The 23,770-nt window shown below is 45.5% G+C and overlaps 2 long non-coding RNA genes across 2 annotated transcripts; both read left to right on the top strand.

The window, feature by feature from the left end:
- The first annotated feature begins 2,463 nt into the window (after nt 1-2,463).
- Nucleotides 2,464-9,342, top strand: LOC123110737 (uncharacterized). The gene is made up of 3 exons (XR_006453632.1): nt 2,464-2,570; nt 8,155-8,281; nt 9,298-9,342. It is a non-coding gene; the product is annotated as an uncharacterized lncRNA (long non-coding RNA).
- Nucleotides 2,615-8,148, top strand: LOC123110738 (uncharacterized). The gene is made up of 4 exons (XR_006453633.1): nt 2,615-6,559; nt 6,692-6,740; nt 6,821-6,969; nt 7,690-8,148. It is a non-coding gene; the product is annotated as an uncharacterized lncRNA (long non-coding RNA).
- Nucleotides 9,343-23,770: the final 14,428 nt, after the last annotated feature.

Below are 23,770 nucleotides of genomic sequence, written 5' to 3'. Positions count from 1 at the left end.
AATGTGTCGGTCATCAGCGAGTGAATCCAGGCTGTAGCACTGGGCTAGCAGGACTCTGGTGATCCGGGCTGTAGTGGGCTAACAGGACTCCGGAATTCATCGCGTGACATTTCCCCGAGGGGACAAACACAGGAACGAAGAAGGACACATGCCGGCCAGCCTAAGTGTTTTGGAGCGGTAGCAAGCTACCATGGCTCAGTGGAAACACTAGGAGACATTTCCCAGTAAGAGAGGCTACTAAGGATAAACAACTAGATAGTCAGATCCCACACATACCAAGCATTTCAATAACATACACACAATATGCTCGATATGTGCAAACACAACATGGCATCACAACATGACTCTACAACCCAAGTATTTATTCAATAGGCTCCGAGGAGCGAGATATTACAATCATGGGTCTCATGACCCAACATTCAGAGCAAACAAGTCAAGCACAAGCGGAAGCTTAACATGTCTGAGTACAGACATCTACAAAAGAAAAAGGCTGAGAAGCCTGACTGTCTATCAGATCCTGCCGAGGGCACAAGATCGTAGCTGAGGTAACAAGCTAAACGTCGAAGTCCATGCGGTACTACTAGCGAGACTGACGTCTCTCTACAAAAACATAAATTAAGCAACGTGAGTACAAATGTACCCAGCAAGACTTACATCAGAACTATCTACATATGCATCATTATCAACAAAGGGGTGGTGGGGTTTAACTACAGCAAGCCAGCTTTGACTCGGTGGCTAACCTAAACTACGACTGCAAGTAACTCTTTTGAGGTGGCGCACACGAGTCCACATATTCACCATATCAATACACCACTATGGATCCGCTCCCATCTCCCTACGAGAACGCCATCCATAGCACTCACGCTTATCTTGCGTATTTTAGAGTATCCACTTTCACTTGTCTATGAACTGTACAGGCAACCCAGAAGTCCTTTACCGCAGACACGGCTATTCGAATAGATCATATTAACCCTGCAGGGGTGTACTTCTTCACACACGCTCTCACCACTTACCGACGTTTACACGACATGTACTCGGCAACCTTCAAGCGGAAGCCCAGCGAGGGTGTCGGCCACGACCTGACTAACCACACAAGTCTCTCGTCCAGGTTTATCGCCTATTCGGGTTCCATCCGCAAGGAGATCCGGCCGGGGTGTCGCTCACGTCCCCAAACGATGTGAGCAGGGTTCCCAAGCCCACCATCCGGGTGCCACTTGGTACACCGTGCCACTGTGCCTAGTCTGTCCTAAGCCCACCTGTACCGGGTGCCACTTGGTAGACTACTAACACTACCTACAAACACCAGAAACTAGTTGCAACTCCTGGACAGAGATCATGTTGATTAATAAGTCGAGAGGGGTCGAGTTACCGGAACCCAATGTGTGGTAGTAACTGTTCATGGATCACAAACACAGAACTCAGTTCCTGAGGACGGCTGCAATGAGACAACCCACCATGTACTCCTACATGCCCTCTCACCGCTACCTTTACCAAATCGTGTTCACACACTTAGCTCACACACAGTAGGACATGTTCACACACCTCCAATTCATCCCCGATGAATCAGACCTGACTCAACTCTAAGCAGTAGCAGGCATGACAAACAAGCATGAATGAGTAGGCACATCAGGGCTCAAACAACTCCTACTCATGCTAGTGGGTTTCATCTATTTACTATGGCAATGACAGGTTTGAGCAGGAGCAAGAAGATCCTTTTTGGACGATCCTTGATCTTAATTTAGATAATTAGGCTCCTCAATTTTGCTGTATGGTGTTATGACATTCGTCTTCCTTTCTGGAAGAGAGCAACACTGATCATGGATCAGGACTAAACATGGAATTTTGAAATGACGTAATTTTGTGGTAAAGTATTGTTTTACACAGAGTTAGGAATTTGTTCTTAATGTCTGTCAGAATAAACCAGGTATACTTTAGCCGCCTTCTAGAACAACAATTTTTATTGGGATAAAAAAATAAGGAGGGACTGAGCTTTCTCCAATTCTCAAATTCATGTGACATGTACATTTCCGTTTATTCTAATAAGGAAAAGGCTAATAGGACGGCAAAAGCTAATTGCAAGTTTGATGTCTTTTACTCATGTATACATTATCTTGGCAATCAAGCCAGCTAATCAAAAGGAGATAATGGAAAATGTGTGACGAAAGGAGTCAAGCAAAAGCACAGCGAGCAAATCACCACCATTGAAGTTTCAGCATCTGTTTTTCATAGTTGGACTAAATCCGATTACTCTTGTTGTAATCAACACTGGGGAAGATATCAGGGCTCAGGCAACACTTTAGCCTATGAACCGAGATGTTCCGCCGCCCAGTCGTCGTGTCCACACTGCGCAGCCTCCGCCACCCGATCGGCCTACATCTAGCAAAGGTGAGGCCTCTCCTCCTTTTCGTGCATTTTCATGGGCTACGTGGTGCTAATTGTGGTGTGCTGCAGCAGTTGAGACCAGGTAGGACGAGGAGGAAGCATAGAGGGAGACTGCGGGACGAAGAGGAGATCTCGGTCAGCATGCAACCTACACACCAACACCATCCCAGCTCGTGTGCCGACTCGAGGTTGGAGATCTTCTCCTCTCCCCTCCTCCTGCACGTACCTTTTATTGGGGCTGCCATCGTGGTGTTTTGCATCCGCACATAATCTGTAGGTGTTATCATCGGATATATGTGCTGGATTTTCAATTTATGGCATGACATGTGATGGAATTTCAGCTGGAGGTGGTTGTTACCTACTGGTGAGAGAAGCTATTGATAACACACCATGCATTGCAAACATAAAGAAAAACATTATTGTGCATACATGTCTGTACTACTGATGCTATTTTACATGGAAATCAGTGAATTGGTTTGGTTTGGTTTGTGATGCTGACATGCTGTAGTGATAGTAGTATGATTATACATAAGAAAATTACTATACTATTCTATTTGCAACAAGCTGGGTCTGTGCTGGTCTGTTCTGAAAAATGTCCAACTAGATAGCTTCTGCCACTTTTGGTTATATTCAGGGGTAATTAATCTGTACTCATACAGTTGATAATGCAATTCAGGGGTGTCAATCGTATTATATTAACAACAATCTGTCTTAGGTTCTTTTGTTCAAATATCTGCCCAGGATGTTTCTGTGTAATCTTACATTCAGAACTCAAGCTTATTATTGAATTTGGTAACTAGATTATGCATTTTGGTTCATATCCATGTCTGTAGGGTGTGCCCAGTTTTCAATGCATTGCAATGCCTGTTCAGGTTAGTGATTTGGGAGAAATATGTGCAGCGGGTAGTAGTTGCTGCTTCCTAACAAAGGAAGTCTGACTACACAAATAATTAATCTGTGTTCCAGAATTAGACCGCATCCTCATTGTTTATAGATGCACCAAGCAATGATTGATGCTTGCTAATTATAGGAATGGTAACTTCTTGCATAATTAATCTATAGGTTACATAGTCCATTAGGCCATCTGCTTATTGTTTATATACGAAAAAATAACAGTTACTCCTTGCTGATAAAGGAAAGTTGGGTAGGAAGAAATCTACATAGACAACCTTCTGATTTTTTATATATGCATCAAGCAATAGTTGGTACTCGCTGATTACATTAATGGTAACTACAGAAACTTTTCTATGCTCAGCATTATCGGCGCTCTCAGATTTGGAGTTGTACTTTGTTATTGTGAATAATGAATATGGTCAACAATCTGAAGAAGAGTCAACTTCTACCGGGAGAGTGATGGGTGTTACTGCCGGGAGATCTGCTTCTTGCCGGGACAGTGATATGTGTTACTAATCTCCTATTTAGTGTTGCTCTAGGATCGGTAGTACTATATGAAAGATCAAACATTGCATTCCTCTTGTTCTAATGCAAATGATTGCTTATGTGGTTGCAGATCGATTTGCGATCCGTTAAGCGGACCATGGTGTCACGGAATGAGCAATCAGAGAAAAGTGTTTTCACCAAAAGTGAGGTGAGATGTTTCTGTTCATCTTGGTTGTACTTAAGATAAGATTTAGCTACAGATAATCATTAATCACCTAATGTATTTCTTTGCCAAGTGTGCAGTTAGAGTTAATGTGTCACTGGTTATTTTACATCCTTTATTCTTATTCCCTTTAACCTCAAAATGAAATACTCTAGAAGATTTGTTGGTGCTCCATTAACCAAATATTGCTAACAAAATGTTGTTCCCATTTCAGTTGAGAGAAAAATTGCATACTTTGCGAACCAACGGAAGATTCATCATTTAATATTATTCTTTAATCACTAAATCATATAGGAGATTCCTTTGGTGCCCCATTAACCAAACATTAATATATTACTAAAAAAACTGACAAAATGTTATTCTGGTTGCGATTAAGCCCTGCTGAGGCGAGGTCGTCCCTTTTACCCGCTTACATCCTCAATCGGTGAGTCCTGACACCCCTCTATTGATTGATCCATATATCGCCAGGAAAAATGGCTATCAGTTCAGCTACTATTGAACTATTAATTATTGTTTTTAGGGAAATTAATTACTCCTTGGAGAATCATAGATCCATGTTCTATTTTTGTCATGTAAGTTAGGTTATAACTATGTAGTTACAACCATATATTTAGAGTTGCGATAAAAAGCAATTAGTAATAGAAACAAGTCAATTATGCGACTTGGTTGCGTCTTTGCTACCTATTCAGTCAATGCAATGCTCGATTTTAGTTTCTTTGGGCATGTGCTCTATATAGCTTTCTGGTCTCTCCTTCTGGCCTACCATATTGTTTTATAATTTATCTCTGTTCACAAACCCAGGCTTAGTCAGTGTTACACCGTATTAGACTATGTATTCTGCCCAGCAGGGATTATTTATCTGTGCTTCTTGGTGTGTCTAGAGTCTTGCTTAGAGAAAAGTCAGTTCACATCTTAGTAGCTTTTGTTGTTTAATTAGTTAGCATGTGCAGGTTCATATAGCAGTACACATGTGTGAATAGAAATTCTTCATGCAAGGTGGCAGTAAAAGGCCTTCTAATTTTACCTTCGGCACTACAAGCAGCTAATAGATAGGCCCATCGCTTGCATGATGATAAGTTTTGGCCACAAGAATGTTCTAACAAATCTTATCCTTGATTGCAGCTAAAAGAGAACTGACTAGGCCCCTGATGGTGCTCCTAGATGTGCTACACATCGCCTCCTTGGCCGCTTCGGTGCCAGTGGTGTTCGTGCTTGTCGGCAGGACGGTGCAAGGCGCAACTCCGACATGGTTCCTCGCCAGTTGGATGGTGTTCAGGCGCAACCCCGGCGCCCACTGAGTACTGCCTCGGCTACAACCTCCCTCGGTGAGCTCCATTTTCCCCTGCCCTGCTTCGGCTACTGAATGGGACATGGCTAGGGCTATGATGATCAGTTATGGCTGATATAGGCATGCTCTCGAGCAATCGAGGCACTTGTGGATATTATTTTGGATCCTCCCTCATTTCTTTGAGCCGTTTTGATCACGTTCTTATTTTAGTGGCTCTGTCCCTAGATGGTCATTTCTGATGAGTGATAACCAGGGCAGTTAACATATTGATCTGGTGATCCATCCATCCAGAAATAAGAGATGAATGTTCCTACAAGCTCTCACAGCGATTTGGATTCTGGGCCGTTGGATCTGGTTGCGTGATCGGATCTGGGCCGTCGGATCGAGTCGCTGGATGACCTACGCCATCGGATCCGATCCTTGGAACTGTCGCAATGAATAGTAGTCCAAAACGCGTGCCACCGCGTGTTAATCACGTGCCCCATCGGTTGGAAGCCATTCTTGCTAGGGCGATGATGATTAACCGTCGCTGAAATAAGTGTGCCTTTGAGCAGTCGAGGCACCTGTGGGTATCAAGTTGGATCCTCCCCCTTGTCTCTAGAATCCTTTTTTATCCTGAGATACTTGTTGTTGTCCTTGTATGGTCATTCTTGTTGAGTGATAACCAGGGCAGCTCTACTGTATAAACAAATTGATCTGGTGATAAGAGATGATGGGGTTAGGTTATATGATCGAGGAAAGGTGAATTTGAGCCCACTGTGCAATAAAACTGCAGCTACCTCCCCTACTGTGTGTGATACTGAAGGCAAAAAAGAACTTTTCATGTCTTGCTACTTTAAAAATCCAAAAGGTTCATTCTTCCTTTGCTGGTTACTTAACCATGATTTTTTTTGCTTTGGTTCTGGTTGAGATACTAAAGGTTGTTTATATATGAAAAGAACAGTCACTTATAGTTTTGTATGCCTCAACTGTAGCTTAGGATCCCGTGTTGTAGTGCTTTGCCTAATTAAGAATAACTCTAATCAATAATAGTATTTCTTTCCTTCTGATTTGAACTGAGAGAGGGCCATTGATTCTTGACCTTAAGGTGACCCCATTTTTTCTATGCCTCATGCTTATGCTGCTCTATGTTCCCTTTAAAAATCCCGGCTGGCATGCCTCGCCTCCACCTCCCGTGGCCCTAACCCAGGGTTTGGTTGGCGAGCTCGCTGCCGTTGGCCTTGGACGAGGAGATTCGGCACACACACAGGAAGGAGCTCCGCCTCTGCTGCCTCTGCACACCCCAAGTATAGCAGATCCCCATCCCTGCCTTTTCTAATTTCCTCATTAATAATCTGTAGTGGTTGTAGTATCGGGGAGACAGTGGGTTCGTATGACATCATTTTTTTAATCATGAACTGTGCTGATTACTTCACCAGTGGTGATCGACCATTTTTAATTACTGGATCTGATGATCAGACTGCAAAGGTGTGTCTTCTACGATGAATTGTGCTATTGTGAGGGTATATTGGGATTGATCTGACTTATTACTTAATTTTTTGGATCAGGTTTGGGATTACCAAACCAAGAGCTGTGTTCAAACACTTGAAGGACATGCACACAATGTGTCCGTTGTCTGTTTCCATCCAGAACTACCTACTATAATTACTGGCTCAGAGGATGGCACAGTTCGCTTGTGGTACTCTACAACCTACAGGTACTCTCTCATACTATGATATTGCTTGGAGATGATACTAACATTGCGCTGTCTGAAAACCAACTTTGTTTTACTAAATTCTGTTTAGTTACACGCAATACATTTATTGGCTGTATTTTTTTTTCTTCTGCATGTTTTTTGTTTGCAAGTAATATCTTCTGCACTGGACTATACACATTCGTTGTTTCCCAACTGATGCAAGTTTATTTCTTTAAATTGGTAGTGTAGATAGTGCCTTTTTCATGAATCATGAGCAAGAATGTGGCATGTTCTTATTAATCCCTGTTTGGTCATTTAACTTTAAGGGTTAAACAAATCACACGGCTGGTTAGAAAAAAGGAGGCTCTGTGCTTATCATGGTTGCAATTCAGTGAAATCAAAGTGCCTTTCTTAGGTGCTAGATTTTTTTGCATGCCGTGTTTGTTCCCAGTTTCCAGTTTGTAATTATATGATAAGCAGATATTTAGTTGTTGGTTGTTCTGTTGAGTTCTATTAAATGTTGAGGTTGATCTATTTTTCTACCTATGCATTTGAGAGGACAAGTAAGCTTCACAAAAAATAGAAATTGCCCTTGTATCTTAGCTTTTCTACCAGGTTGTTTTGAAAGACAATGTTTACTAAGAAATGTCTCACCATGCAACTTTCAGATGTTTACATGACCTCCTTTTCTTCCCTTCCATGTGCTGGAGTTCTCATATATGGTTGCCCACCTATTTGCAGGAAACGCTCGGCAAGCCACACCACCTACGATGTGGTGATCCCCCTCCCATCGAGAACTGCCATGTAGTTTTCTCTGCCAAGGTTGTTGTCTGTGTCGGTCTACTACGTGGTGCATTGCCTTCAGTGGAGTGTGGCATATGCTTTTGGTTTCTTGTATTGTTTCTGGTAGAACCTAGGACCGTTGTTCTGGATGCTCATTTTGTGTTACAGTGGCTACCAAGCAAACCAATTGCATGGCAGATACGATCTCTAGAAAATGGTAGTTGTCACTCGACTTATGGATGTGCTGTCAGGAAGGTGCATTCCTATGTAAAATGTGGCTTCTATGTATGATGTACGAATTGTTTGATTATTATTGCTGTTGTGCTTTGCGTGGTTAATTTGATCTATTATTTGCTTTGTTTATTTGCTGTCTTACAAGGCTAATTTAGTGCTTGGGGCTGCTATGTGTTTTCATGTTACTAGCCAGTTTTGTAGCCGCCAAGGGAAGTACAAAGATGGCGTCGAGGCTTGGGCGTGTGGCCGTCGACGTGGAGCAGGCAGAGGAGGAGCGACTACTACCCCAACGGCAGCCTCTCCTCCCTTGTCCACGGTCAGTGCCTCTTCTCCATTGCTGGTTGCTTTGCTCCTTTTCTGTTGTTGTACACTGAAATGAAATGAAATGAAATGTATGCACTGAAATGAAATGAATATACTCCATGACTGAACTAGGGGGTACTCACATAGTTAGAAAAATCTGAAGCACCTGTTAGTTTGTTGGCAAGCCGTATGCATCATAACTAGGTACTTTTACCTGTCATGGAATTTGAATATAATTTTGTTTGTTGGTGCTCCTGGGTATATTTACACGAATCTGAAGGTGGTGATGATTCAGCTGACCAGTAGGTTTTTCTTCTGTGTTCAGAGAAGAAAGAAGCTGGTAGATAATATAGAACCAAAGTAGTCGATCCTATAATTACACGAATCTAAAGGTGGTCATGATTCAGCTGACCAGTAGTCTTTTCTTCTGTCCTTAGAGAAAAAAGAAGCCGGTAGATAAGAGCCAAAGTAGTCGATCCTCTTGTGTACGTTTGTAAAAAGAAATAGAATAGCTTCTTTGTGACCTGAAGATTGCTGTCATGTTTTTGTGGGCTAGCTGCACTGTCACCAATACTTGCGAAACCACTAGATGATATACAGAATGCGTAAGCACTAAAGATTGGGATTGCCTGGGCCTTACTCTAATGTACTAAAATCATTACAAGTTGCGATTTAAAGGATCATGATGTATTACAGAAAAATCTTAAAATACTCCTCTGTTAGTCAGGATCGAGATTTTCACATAATTACTATGTTTGTCCATATTGACTCTGATTTTAGAGGGCACATATGTTTTGGTAGGAAGTGTATTGTTCCTATGTTTTTCCTGATATATACTGATTGTTGAAGAACTGTTGTTCCAGATTATGAAATCAATATTTAATGGATCGATCGATAATTGTCTTGTACATGGTTACATAGCAAGCATATGTGTTACCAGCCCATCTATTACTCATAGACTCACAATAATCTGCTTCTTCTAAGTTATTGGTCGTCAATAAGTTGCTGCTAATATTACTATCCTCTTAGGACATGCAAAGCACAACAACCAACAGCAGACGACACCTCCTCCAAAGCTAGACATGGCAAGGTATACTAAATAAACCTTGCCTCGGCTCTAGGATGTAATGTTCCATATATCAGATCATTAAACCATATGTTGGGCTATCAAACAGCAAGTGAGCTGGGAAACAGACCGTGTGCGGTGCTCGCAAAGGTTTATTTGGAAAACGCAATCGCGACTATGAAGAGTAAAGATGTATTTCAAAAATAGTACCTTCTCAATACTTTTGATGTACTCTGATCTGAGACCTGTCTTTGGCATTTTTACGAGTTAGGTTCAGATGAATCACCATGTGCGACACAACAGCCATCTGATATATCTTCCAAGATAGTTGTGCCCTTTTTGTAACTACAGTATGTAATGAGCACTCGTAGTTCTATGTGTTTGACTGTTTGGACTATTAAGCTGGGTATGCAGGTGACAAGTTACATGTGTTTTACACATGTCTTGTTCGCTTTGCACACGATAATCAAACAAGCCTTTGTATGGTTAATTGATGTTCTAGAGATGTTTGGTCCTTTTCTCAACAGGCTGAATCTTTTTTGACATTCTCGGTAACATTTGTTCCTGCAAGTGCCTGAAACAACACATCTAATGGCCAGTCCTTTGACCAGAATGACTGAGATAACTTGAACACATGTTTCTGACATTTCAGTTGTAGTTTATAGTAGTTAGTTTGCTCTATGCCACCTGTTTTTCACTTATTCTTCCAGCAAGCATATATATATATGTGTGCTGATTTTTTGTAAGGTTTACGTGTATAAATAGGGTGCACAAGCCAGATGTCTTCCTAGGCCTCTATCCTACCTTTTCAGATCCCCTACTCTAAATTGAACAGGGTTTTGTTGGTAGTTTGTGAATATTTTTTTGAAATAATGAATGAGTTCTAAAATCCCGAATTAAACTTGGCATTATCGCTTGATCAAAACGTTGGGACCGGCACCTCGCGCCAGGGCGCGATCCCGATCTAGTGACTATGATGTAGATGCTTGTCTTCTTTAAGAGCCAGCGAACACCGATCTATATCTATCGTCCGCTTGGTGATTAGCCAGCGAATATCGAGTTATATGAAAGACGCGAGGGACACAGGGAGCGATGAATTCTTCATAGAAGATGTCCTTCCGCCGGCCACTCGTACGCCTAGCAATACCCGATGCAATACGATTTGCTAATGACGCCGGTAGCTAATGGCGGCGGCATATGTGAGGACATGGAAGAGGATCACGTAAGGCTTAATTCTCTTTTTTCTGGTTAGCCCATTAATTGCTTTCTATATATAATAGATTCTTCGTCCAGCCCAACATAATATTTTCACCCAGCCTAGCAAGTCACGAGTTTCGAGAAAAATACAAATGGGCTTTAAAGGCCAGTAGGTCGAAGCCTAAGCAAGGCGTTGGATTTACATCCAACGGCCGACATTCTTCTTCAATCTCTTGTCTTCTTCCCCAGCGCTGCCGGGACCGTCTGCTCCAGCATCCGCGTCCAGCGGCGTTGTTTTGCGCGCCTCGCAGTGAAACGTTAACCCGCCGACGGCGAGGCCATCCCTCCACTCCGCACCTCCTGTTATTCTCTGTCGAGTGTAGGCCCACCCCGCACCTGAACCAATCAAGTTTCCCACTCATCTCCGTATGCGACTCCACTGCCGCGTCTTCCCCATCTCCGGGTCGTTCTAGTCTGGGGCCTCGCCGTCGTCCACCGCCTCGCTCCGCTCGACACGGTGTGGTCAACAAGCGAGAGTCATGAGAAGAAGACTGTACGTGAGAGCCTGACGGCTGGGACCCACGAGGTCCATGGTCACACGCAAGGAAAGTTCCTCCTTATTAAGCTGTTTCCTTCCCCTGACAGCTGGGACCCACCGGCTGTATCTTCGCACGGAAGGAAGTGCCTCCTTGTTATGCGAAAAACTATTCCTTCCGATGACAGCCGGGACCCGACAGATTTGGTGGCTGACTTGTTGACCCACCATATTTCGCAAAAAAACGTCCCCCCAACTGTCAGTTCGGACCCACCGGAAGTGCCTCCTTATTACGCACAAAAAAATGAATACTCCCCCTGCTAGCTGGGATCCACCTTGGTGGAAGGCTGACTTGTGGGCCTACTAAGTTGACTGGGATGGAGGGCTTTGTCAACTTAGTCAATATGAACGATTCTAGCTTCACAGACCGTACGATGTCCATCCAACGACCGTAGTGCTTCTTCAACCTTTGGTCTTCTTGCTCCAGCCGCCCAAAGCAGCGCCGGTCGTGCCGCATGCTCCTACCTCCCGTGGCTGGCTATGCTGCCGTGGAGGCCTCACCGCCTCCTACTATTCCCACCGCTGGCCAGGCGCTGCGGCGACGACATCCTCACACCGCAGCCGAACCAGTGAACCCTCATACCCCTCTCCGCGCGGGCATCCACTGCCGCGTCTTCCCCGGCTCCGCGTCGTCCCCTTCCTAGGCCTTGCCATCGTCCACCGTCCTGGTGCTCTCCGCGTGGCATGGTCAACGTGGTCAAGGAACGACTTCCATCTGAAGAGTATTGTATATGGAGAGCCTGACAGCTGGGTCCACGGCGGTGGCAAGGAAGTGCCTCCTTATTACACGCAAAATAATTATTCCTCCACCTAACAGCAGGGACCCACCGGACGGGCCACCGTATTTCACGAAAAAACGTTTCCCCCTGACTGCTGGGACCCACCAGCTACATCTTCGCACGCAAGGAAGAGCGTTCGGGCAAAAAAAAAACGATTTGCCCCCCTGAATGCTGGGACCCACCAGCTACATGTTCGCACGCAAAGAAATGCCTGACAGTCGGGACCCACCTGGTCGAAGCATACGTAGCGTTGTCATTCTGGTCGCGAACGTGTACGTACATACTGGTGGATGTAGAGGCGTGCACGTATCATAGTAGAGGTGCACACGTAGCATGTACACGTATGTATAGCGGCCGGTGTGCAAGAAAGAAAATACAACCACGTACGTACATACGGGCGGGGTATCGAACGCCTACTCGCATATACATACGGCCAGGGCTCGTGTACATGGCTGAGTCGAAACGGAGAAACTGCGTCGTCATCATGTTCATGGGGAGGCAACGGAATGCGTTGTGTTCATCGGGAGGCAACGGAATGCGTCGTGTTCATCGGGAGGCAAGGGAACGCGTGGGAGCCAACCGGCTTGGACGGAACATGCGATGGAAACGAGGCCCGGCGTACCGTAGAACGGAGGAAACGACCCTGTGTTCGATCGGGCACGTTCGAAACGGGATCCTGTTCATCGGGAGGGGACTGGCGTACCGCAAAAAGGAGGAAACGGGCTTGTGTTGGACCTCCTACGGTTGAAACGGGGTCCTGTTGATCGGGATGGGTGTGGCATACCGCAAAACGGACGAAACGGACTTGTGTAGGAGCGCTACGGTCGAAACAGGGGTCCTGTTCATCGGGAGGGGTGTGTTGTACCACAAAACGGGACTCCACGGGATACTGTTCATCTCCACCGTCGACCTCCTCCAGCCTCCACCGGCCACTGTTCATCCACCGTCGACCTCCTCCAGCCTCCACCTCCTCCTGTTCATCCATGGGCTCCTATTCATCCAGCCTCCACCGCGCGCTACTCCACCTGCTACTGTTCAACCACCCCTCTCCACAGGCTCCTGTTCAACCACCCCTCCACGGGCTACTATTCATCCACCCCTCCACCATCTACTGTTCATCCAGCCCTCCACGGGGCCGTCCTGTTCATCCAGCCCTCCACGGGGTCCTGTTCATCCAGCCCCAACCGACTCGATCGATCAGGGTCCTGTTCATCCAGAGGAAACACCACGGGGTCCTCCACCGCTCACTGTTCATCCAACCACCCCCCCACAACACTCACTATTCATCCAGAGGCAGCACCGATCGGCTTCAGTTAGCAGCAGTAGCGAAGGAATTGCTCGATCGGGTTGAATTAACAGCCATCGATTGATCACTCGGGTTCAAAAACGCGTAGCCTGCAGTGCAATCGCCCGGGTCCATTTAGAGCCCAACGCCCCGCTCGGGTTCAGTTAGAGCCCAACGTCTCACACACGCGCGCATACGTGTATGAGAGAAACGCGTATCGCTCGGCCCCGACCACCCACCGTAACCGGGAACACCCCGATATTTTCCTCGCCCTCGCTTGTACCACGTTTTTTTCCGTCATGGACGACCCAAAGAATGTCATGCAGCTGCGTCTCCGGCCCGCCCAGGACGAAAAGCCCGTTTTCTGTCATGATTTTTTGTCATAGAAGTAGGAGCCCACCACATCTATGATGATACCGGGTTTTGTCACAATTATCGCATAGAAGTGTCATAAGTATGACAGAAAAAAAAATTCGTTCAGCCCAAAATGTCACGGATGTGTCTTCTTTTTGTAGTGAGTGCGCTACCTCTGCAGAGTGTATTTAATCTATCGATAGCCAAGTCCAAGGTTACGGACACGCTCGAAAGTAGGTCACACCATGGGTTAATGTTTTAATAAATCTTGCACACTAAATTAATAACATGGCACTGTTGGAAAGAGGATGGTTGGAAAACCATGTTGATGTTGATGACCAAGTTGTTGGTCCGTTTGTGATCCAAGAAAGATCACTGTTTGGTTACGAGGTAACCCGTTTGATGGCCATGTTGTTGGTCCATTTGTGATCCGAGAGAGATCATTGTTTGGTTACGTGGTAACTCGTTTGGTAAGCAAGTCTGTGGGACTTGAGGCACAAGAATTCATTCACTCCATCCATAGTATGATTTTGCATTGATGATTAAATTGGTTAATATCATGATATTGTTTGTCATTATGTTTATGCTTGTTGTGAGCTTGCAACTACATTCAATGTACTGACCTGGCATGTCATGCCAGATTTCAGGAAAGGTTCGTTGGAATGAAGTGATGTTCGAGTCTAGATCGTGTTCACATCGGTGTCCCTGTGCTATGGAGTCCCGCTTCGTCGTCTTCCGCTGCCGCGTAGTTGTCATGATCGAGGCCCCCTTTATGTTCATTAAATAATGTACATATTGTTCAGCCACATCGTGTGTGCCGCTTGGCCTCCTAACTTGTTGTAATATGAACCATGTTCCGCTAGCATCAATAAAGCGGTTGATTTCTGTAGCAAGATGTTGTGTGTTGCCAGAAGACATGGTCTCTGGGCTGGCAATGCATGGTAAACCGGTTGCTCTGAGCCGGGGTTCCACAAATGTATTGCAAGTTGCATGATCCGTCCAAGCATAATTTTGAGGATTGCAACATGTTTTGCCAAATAGTTAAATCGGCCATTTATAAAGGGAGTAAAATTTGTTGAAACACCAAGGGATGACCAGTCTATTCCGATTGGTCCTAATGGAAAAAAGTTTTTTAATCGGCTGCTTCAAGACGATTCCTTTAAAGATGAGAAGGTAAAAACTGCTGGTGATGGGGTCAAGTTTTCAAGTAAAGAAGTTGTTCAAGAGCACAATGAAAATATTCTTGAAGACATGAGTTCTATCGAAGATACAATGAAGACGCCAAGGATTGGGGGGCAACAAAGCAATCCAAAGATCAATGCAAGCAAAACCAAAGGAGATAGAGGCCGCAATAAGCACAAGCACAAGAAATCCAAGGTCACTTTTGCACAGTTATTAGATAAATATCAAAAGAAAAGTGAAGAGAATGGTGCTTATCGGCCGAGTAATGCAAAAGCATCAAGATCACCCCCTAGGCGCAGATCCAAGGATCGGTATTGGCAAGAAGAGAATTTTAATGCAATGTGTTCATATCCTTATTTTGGATCGCCAATGTTAATGTCGTGGATGCCTCTCTATGCTCATGTAGATCGATATTCATCATGGGTAAGGTATGATACAATGGCACATTCTCCATCATATTTTAGACCATCTCACCATTATTTCGCAACTCTAAGAAGATCAACGTTCAGTGAACAGTCATATGTTCAAGACCATTTCAATAAGAAAGAATCGGTCCAGAGCTCAAGAAAGAGGTGGTCAAGCAAGTATACCGGGTCAAGAGAGATGGTCGTAAGTGTGCTACTTCAGATTTGATCTCAAATAAGAAAGAGCCAATTAAAGTGTTGACATTGGCTACTCAAAGCAATGAGATGAAGCAACCAATTATTTAGTGTCAAAGTGCCAAATCTGAAGAAAAGAAGTTGAGAGTGCACAAGGTAAAACAAGAATTGCCATTGCTTCAAACAAAATCGCTGTCGGGGTGCCCACTCGGCTTATCATATTGTCAAAAAGAAGAAATTACAAAAACTTAGTGCACAAGAACTTGAGGAAACGAATATGGCATGGGTTCCCAAGAGGATCATTCATAACAAAAATGATGTGCATGCTTCTATTGCGACAAGTTCAATAAAAGTGAAGAAAGAGAAGAATGAAAGCAACAAACAATTAAGCCGAAGGTGTGCATCACAACATCAAAATCTTTGGTTTGCACATCATCCATTTTCTTCAATAATGCCATTGATGCCTTTGCCATGGAATTCATCCACAGGTATGATCAATTACCCTCCATGGACTTATTTTGGTCCATGGATGCAACATAATTTTCTATATCATGACAGTGTATTACCAAATCACTATACATTTGGTTAGTTACATTATTTTTGCTAATACAAAGGTGTTAAAATATTTTATTGCTATTTCATTTGTTTATTTCGGCTATACATACTTTGGTGGGTGAATTCTGCATGGACCTTGTGGTAATGGCCGATATTTATCTATCGCCCTAAGAGCATATCTAAGAATGGTCGGTGTGGTATTCTAGCATCGTCCTTAGTTTGAGTAGAGATTGAGATAAGTGCTTGCATAGAAATCTGTCAAATTGATGCCATTGAAGATATTATGCATAGACCAATTCACCAAAACTGCAAAGTGGACTTATGTTTTGATTGGGTGTGCTTTGGCTTATTAGTTTTCAGAATTTATGTAAAGCCAAATCATGGTTGATTTTATTATTGAGCAACATATCGACATCATGCATAATACTGATGTTACCTTTATCTATCTAGTACCATGGTGATTATATATTGATTATTAAATTTCTAGCAATAGCCAAGGTCTTGGTGTTGTTTATGTATCTCCTTATGGTGCTATTCTATGAAGCCTCAGACTGCTTAAAATATTTATGCACAAATGATCAAAGCCAAATATGCAATGTTATTCTGTTTGGAGCTTTTTGGTGCCATAGGTGCTAATCACATTGAGGTTTTCAGTGATCCGTTATGAATAGTGCAACAAATATCCAAGGGTTATCAATGTTTTGACGAATCACTAATAGTTTACCTTGAGGTATGTCTAGATATAAAATTTACCTTGGGTTGCTTTAGTATTGTTCATATATTGAGACATGATAATTCGAATGAGTTGGCATAGCAAACATCCGGCTACTATGCGAATCATGGTGTACTGCATTTCTCTCAATAGCCGATGCTTCGTCTCGTCAAGATAGGTACGGCCGAACCGAAGTCCACAACTTCGGCCACTAATGAAACTTTTATGCAGACGAAGTAAGGATTGGAGGAAGTTCATTCTTGATTATTTGCAAAATCCTAGCGAAAGGGAGAACAATATGGTTTGGAGGATGGTTTTGATCTATGGAACCTTATCACTGGATTGTTACAGAAGCTGAGAAGTTTTCACCCAAGTTTGCATCAAGAGGTTCAAACAAGCAATGTCCGATATATACTTATCGTCCTAAGAACATGCAAAATGGCCGATGGAGTGTTTACATCGTCCTTAGAACAAGCTATGTGCAAGTTATTTTTCGGAAGACAAGCTTAGCCAAAAAACAGGGGGGCATGTGTTGACACCAGATTTTGGCATGGTCAAAAGCATGATTAAGAAGACCTCAAATGAAGAAGTGCTCAATTTGACAAATTTATGTATCGTCAAAATGAGAAACTTTGATATTTGGGCCATAGCCATCCGGTCTCATCCCTAAGGCTGAAGTTATGTTCGAAGTACTAAGATTTTGTGTCAAGAACACTATTCGGCCGATTACGCCCTCTAGACCGCCTTGTATGGAAAACTGATCTACATGAATTGTCTTCGTATCGTTGAAATGACCGATTTTGATATAAAAATCATCCCAATCCGAGTTCGTATGCAAAAGTTAGAGCTATCGGAATGCAGCCCTGTCAGGAGGCGAAATATGGCACGCCCCACCAGACGCCATGTCTGATGGGTAGCGCGAGCAAACAGATGTTTTGCGCGAGCTATTTGGCCCTCAAGATGACCTCTAATCAAAAAAGTTCAGCATGAAAGTTGTTCATCTCATCGAAATGGTCTAGATTGCTTTTGGACTCATTTCCATCCGAGGTCGTTTACCACCACAAAAAAGACCCGCAAGGTGCAGCCAGTTTATACCGAACAGTATTGAAAAGGTAGGACAAAACCAATCCGGATTTGACTAGGGTTTTGGATGTGCATCCATGCTTTTTCCTTGCACGGTAAGTCCAGACGCCTCTTATATACCTAAGGGATGACGGCCAATTGAACAACACACAATCAAACAAATCATCTACCACCTTTTATTTTTTATCTTTTCTCCCTAACCCTAGTTCTTATTCTTCCTCGTTCTTTGCTTGTTCTTCTTCCTTGCAGCGTGGAGAACCTCGAGGCCCTAGGAACGATCAAGTTGACCTAGGGTCGCCCATAGCCACCGCGTGCCCTGACAGGGTTCCTTTCGGGCGTGTGGAGTTTCGGGTCCTTAAAAGCGACAGCCGGATTGCCTGCGTACCGCGCTTCCGGCGGGTCTCCTTTGACGTGAGCTGCGGTGCATTACCCCTGGGCGTCGAGGGTACACGGTGACGTGTTTGTATGCAAACAGTACCGTGACACGTGCATGTCATGGCGGGCTGCTCTGGCGTCGCCCTCCTTCCACACTTCCGCACGTGCATGAACGGCGACCCTGCGGGCCACGCGTAGTGCGCGCGCCAATGCGTCCACCCGCACACCACCGCACGGCCGGCCACCACCAGCAGCAGCACGGACACGGGGGCCGGCAGCAGCGTGCACGTGCTCGCCATGCCCTCGTCGATCTTCTCTTCGCTAGGTCGAGGCCATGGCATCCCCTAGCATGGTGGGCTCGCCCAACGGCGTCGCGCAACTCATGGGGCTCGACACACTGCCGCATGGTGCCGCGGATGAAGAGGACAGCCAGCTCGTCGCCCCGGGCGGCGAGCTTAGGCGGTCGACGTTCGAGAGAGTGTCGTCGTGCGACTCATGGGGTTCCGGCGGTGCCTCAGACGGGTCTCAGCCGACGGAGACATTGAGGAAACGGCCCTCAGCATCGACCAGGGCATGCGCGGTGACTTCGGCGCCCCGTAGCGCGCACCCGAGCGGGCTGCAGTAGTTGGGGACGAAGAGCGCGCAGAATCCCAGGATGGCACGGGACATGCGGTAGAGTGCAGCGAGGTGGCCGGTGACGGCGTGGTAGATCTCGTAGAAGGCGTGGGATGCCAAAGTTGCGCGCGATGGTGCGCGCCAGCTCGGCATGCACGATGTGGTAGAGTGCGATGTCGAACTGTTGGTCGGCTGATAGCGCGAGGGAGGAGGCGGCGGCAGCGGGGTCGGCTAAGCGGAGTCCGGGAGGGTAGGGGAGGCATAGGAGGTCTGGAGGTGGAGTGGGAGTAGTGTGTCATAGCCCGCGGCGTGGCTAGGAGCAGCGGGTCGAGCGCCAGGGACACCGACGAGGCAAGTTGCGCCTGCAGCACCATCGAATGCGATGGCAGCGAGCAGGGCACATCGCCGGCGACCGAGGTGCCAGGCGGGAGCGCTTGGCGCGCGGCGGACGCGCAGGAGGTCGGTGTCGCGAAGGGTAGGAGGTCCGGCGGCAGAGTTTGAGCCTATGTGAAGGAGCAGAGGGAGAGAGGTAAAGGATATGTGATTAGGTAAACGCGTTCCCAAGGAGCCACCCATGCGCTTCCTCGCATTGCTCGGGTCTGGCTTGTTGATTAGGTAAACGCGTTCCCAAGGAGCCACCCATGCGCTTCCTCGCATTGCTCGGGTCTGGCTCGTTTGGGAGTTTCCAGGGATGCAAGCCCAAGAATGCTTTAAGAATCATGCCACGAAGGCCCAACAGCATAGGCAGGTAAATTTGTTTTTGAGGGATAATCCATGCTTTGTTAACTATCAAAAAATCCATAGTTTGTGGAATACATCTCTGATTATAGGACTGGCCTAGCCACACATGACGTCTCGGGCCTAATGAAAGTGCATGTTTTGCTAAACTATGAGCCTCAACGTTACAACTTCGGCTTTCAAACATGAAATTACACATAAACTGATGAGCTCTACAATGAATCTCCTTGATAACCGTACCATATGTTCCCATGTTTCCCGAAGTTATGTCGCCTACCACTTGCTTTGAATCAGACAAGATCAGTATGCGCTGGATATTCAGGTCCTCCACTAGCGATAGCGCTTCCCGGCATGCAATTGCCTCTAGGGTGGCCAGTTCTATGATGCCTTGGAGAACTATTGCTGAACTACCAAGGTAAGCCCCATGATCATCTCTACACACTGCCGCTGTCATGCCTCCCACAAGCGACATCCAGCATCAACATGAATCTTGGCTGACCCTGCTGGGGGTGTCTTTCGGCGCACGGTTCTGCTCGCCTGATGTGCCATATTTCTCACTTGACCTGAGCTTCTTTCTCTTATAATTTCTATGTCTCCCAAATATCTCTGAATAAAAGAGTGCATACTCTGCGGGCTTTGGAAGATGCCATCATGGATTGCTTTCCTTCGCGATGACCAGATCGCCCAAAGTGTTACCGATATCTTAATGAACTCCAATTGCGGCAAGGATTCCATCAGAGAGAAGAGCCATCTCTTTGCATTAGGATCAGCGGCTGCTATTATTCTGTTGGTCGATTCTTCATCAGCTAGTGCCCAGGTACACCTTGCCACTGTGCATTCTAGGAGCGAATGCCTCCAAGAATCAGGTCCTCTGCACAGCGCACACGTGCTTGTATTTGGCACGTGCCTGTGAGCTCGTACATCCTCTATCGGAATAGAGTGTTTTGATAACCGCCAAAGAAACATCTTGATCTTCCCTGGTACTTGAGTGTTCCACAACCTTTTCCATGCTCCCTCTTCTCTGTTGGAGCTTGAGGACCCAGCTCTGCCCTCCAGCCAAGCCTTCCTTCTCCTCCTCGTTGAGACTAACATGTTATACGCCGATTTCATGGTAAACAGACCCTATCATTCAAAGTTCCAGCTCCAGTAGTCTTCCACATTCTGCCTGCATATAGGTATGTTCAAGATCACCAAGACATCCATCGGCATAAAGACCTGCTTCACAAGCCCTATATTCCATGTCGCTGATGTTGTATCTATCAATTCAGACACCAGCTCCGGAGGGTTAGCTGAAATACACCCATAAGGTTGTAGCATCTCATCCCTAGGTAGCCAGTTATCCACATAGATTTTTGTACTTTGACCATTGCCAATGCACCTTATCAGGCCCTGCTTCATCACATCTCTCCTTTCCAGGATCGCCCTCCATATTTGACTCAGATGGTTACCTATGGTCACTTCCAATATGGTGGAGTTTGGATAGTAAATGCTTGGGAGCAGCCGAGCACTTAAAGATTCAGGTTGCTATAAGATACGCCACGCCTGTTTCGCCAACATCGCCATATTGAAAAGCTCAAAGTCCTTAAATCCCAAACCCCCCATAGCTTTGGGTTGAGTCAAGTCCTTCCACGAAACCCAGTGCGGTTTGCGTTGCCCGTCCTTGCTGCCCCACCAGAACTTTCTTATGAGCATGTTAAGGTGCTCACAAAGGCCTCTTGGGAGTATACTCAGGTAACTAAACAGCCCGTGTTCGAAAAGATGCTGCATGCAGCGGGTCTGGTTGGACCGTATGCCGACAACCAAACAAGCCTCTAGTGGGGTATTTAAAGGCTTAAACAATTGCCAAACTCCTCCTATGTAGCTCCTAAATTTATTTCCTTGGGAAGTTGAGGGGCCATGAGATGGTGGTAATTTGAAGAAACATCCATTTCTTTTTCATCGAGAGGATTTTTTAATGAAGAAGTTGAAGGGACATGGGATAGTGGGGATATGAGAACTATTCATTCTTTTCATTTTCTGCATGGAAGGTATCGTGGCATAAACAAAAAACTAAAGTCAAGAAGTTGAGTGGATGGCTGCATGTCCCACGGCTGCAAGTGGAATGCATGACATGGTGGAGAACTGATGACATGGCTAGATGCCGTTGTGGATACATTGCATGTCAAGAGAAATAGGAGGCCATGGGTTCTTCAACTGGACACAGTGACCATATTGAACCACCGTGACATTGGGTCTATTAGTCCCATTATATTTTTGTCAATGTTTGATCACATATTTAACTAACAAAATATTAATGCACTCGTAAAAATATATATTCTTGGATTCGTGTTTAAATGTAATTTCTAATGATATTAATTGCATAATCACATTGTAGTCATATGACCTCCAATGGAATAAACACAATGACATCAATCACAGAAATCAATAGGAATCACAAAGTAGCGTTGGCAAAAGGGACACTAAGTTGGTTCACACATCCTCCCTAAACCCGACCATCAACATTTAGAGCATCTACAGTCGGATCTCTCAAACCCACTTTCATACGCACGGGAGGCCGCCCGGTCACTGATCGGTCACGTTTTTTCGACCCAGACGGACGCCTTAAACGGGCCTCAAACACTCAGGCTGAACGGTGGCCCCCATATTCATCCCAAATATGGGGCGCCCAGGCCCACCCGCCACGTCAGACCCAGCCCATGCTGGCCCATCCGACCCACTTATATTTGTCCCCATCTGCTCGCCGGAGCAAACCATAGCCACTTCACTCCACTCCTCTCCACTCCCCTCCGCCACCCAAGCTCAACTCCGACGGTTTCCAGCTTCTCTGCCATGGTAGGCAACGGATCAGACTCTGGCCAGTATGGACCCGTCGACTAGGGTGTCATCCCCTGTGGGTTGGAGGAGACAATGGCAGTCCGCATTGCACTCCACCGCTCTCGGTGTGACGCCCCCGATTCAATCGTACACTAATCATATACGCAAATGTGTACGATCAAGATCAGGGACTCATGGGAAGATATCACAACACAACTCTAGACAAAAATTAAAGTCATACAAGCTTTATATTACAAGCCAGGGGCCTCGAGGGGTCGAATACATCAGCTCGAATACAAATGAGTCCGCAGAAACGACAATATCTGAGTACATACGTAAGTTAAACAAGATCTGCCTTAAGAAGGCTAGCACAAAAGTAACACGATCGAAAAGGCAAGGCCTCCTGCCTGGGAGCCTCCTTACTACTCCTGGTCGTCTGCGGTCTCCATGTAGTAGTAGGCACCCTCGAGGTAGTAGTAGTCGTCAGTGGTGGCGTCTGGCTCCTGGGATCCATCATCTAGTAGCAACATCCAGAAAGAAGAAGGTAGGGGAAAAAGGGGTAGCAAAGCAACCGTGAGTACTCATCCAAAGTACTCGTAAGCATCAGATCTATACTAAGTATGCATTGGTATCAAAGGAAGGGACGTATATGTGGACTAAATTGCAGAATGCCAGAATAGAAGGGGAAGACCTAGCATATTGAAGACTAGCATCTTCAAGCATCTTGCAACATTTAGAAGAGGATAGAATATCATATTATATTTAACAAGTATGTTGTAACATTAGCGCCCAGAGATCCTTTCTCGACTCCCTATGAAAAGCAATCCCGAAGCCATCATATCCATTTCTCATTGCTCAGCATCCAGTTCTAGTTGTATCAATCGAGATACAACTTGGAGCGTCCGTTATCGTGGACACGGCTATTTGAATAGATAGAACACTTCCCTGCAGGGGTGCTCAAACATACCCAACATGTTCGATCAACTCCGGCCGGACACACCATCAGGTCATGCCCGGCCTTGGCTGATCAACACGTCGCAACGCTACCTAGGCTCAACAAAGAGGCCAGTACGTCGGTCTACATCCTAAGCGCACAGGGGTCTCAGGGCCATTGCCCTTTGCACTCCTGCATGTTGTGAACGCGGCAGGTGCTTAGGCAGTCCAACCCGGAGCGCGCCACTCAGTCGCTAATGTCTGAAGAGCTTCGGCTAATACATATGAAATAGAGTGCCCTTACTTATTCCGTGTGGCGGTCAGTGCGAAAAAGGCCAGAGGCCTACTTGGATCAAATATCCAAATCGTTAGTGTCTTGGGAGCGCGTGGTAATGATCGATGATCCATGATATGTGGTCCCGTTGGCCCGTGATACGTCTCCAACGTATCTATAATTATGAAGTATTCATGCTATTATATTATCCATCTATGATGTTTTATATGCATTTATATGTCATTTTATATGATTTTTGGGACTAACCTATTCACCTAGAGCCCAGTGCCAGTTTCTGTTTTCTCCTTGTTTTTGTGTTTTACAGAAAAGGGATACCAAACAGAGT

The sequence above is a fragment of the Triticum aestivum genome, chromosome 5B, assembly GCF_018294505.1.
Source record: "Triticum aestivum cultivar Chinese Spring chromosome 5B, IWGSC CS RefSeq v2.1, whole genome shotgun sequence".
Taxonomy (NCBI): Eukaryota; Viridiplantae; Streptophyta; class Magnoliopsida; order Poales; family Poaceae; genus Triticum; species Triticum aestivum.
This window is presented reverse-complemented; position numbering and strand designations above follow the sequence as displayed.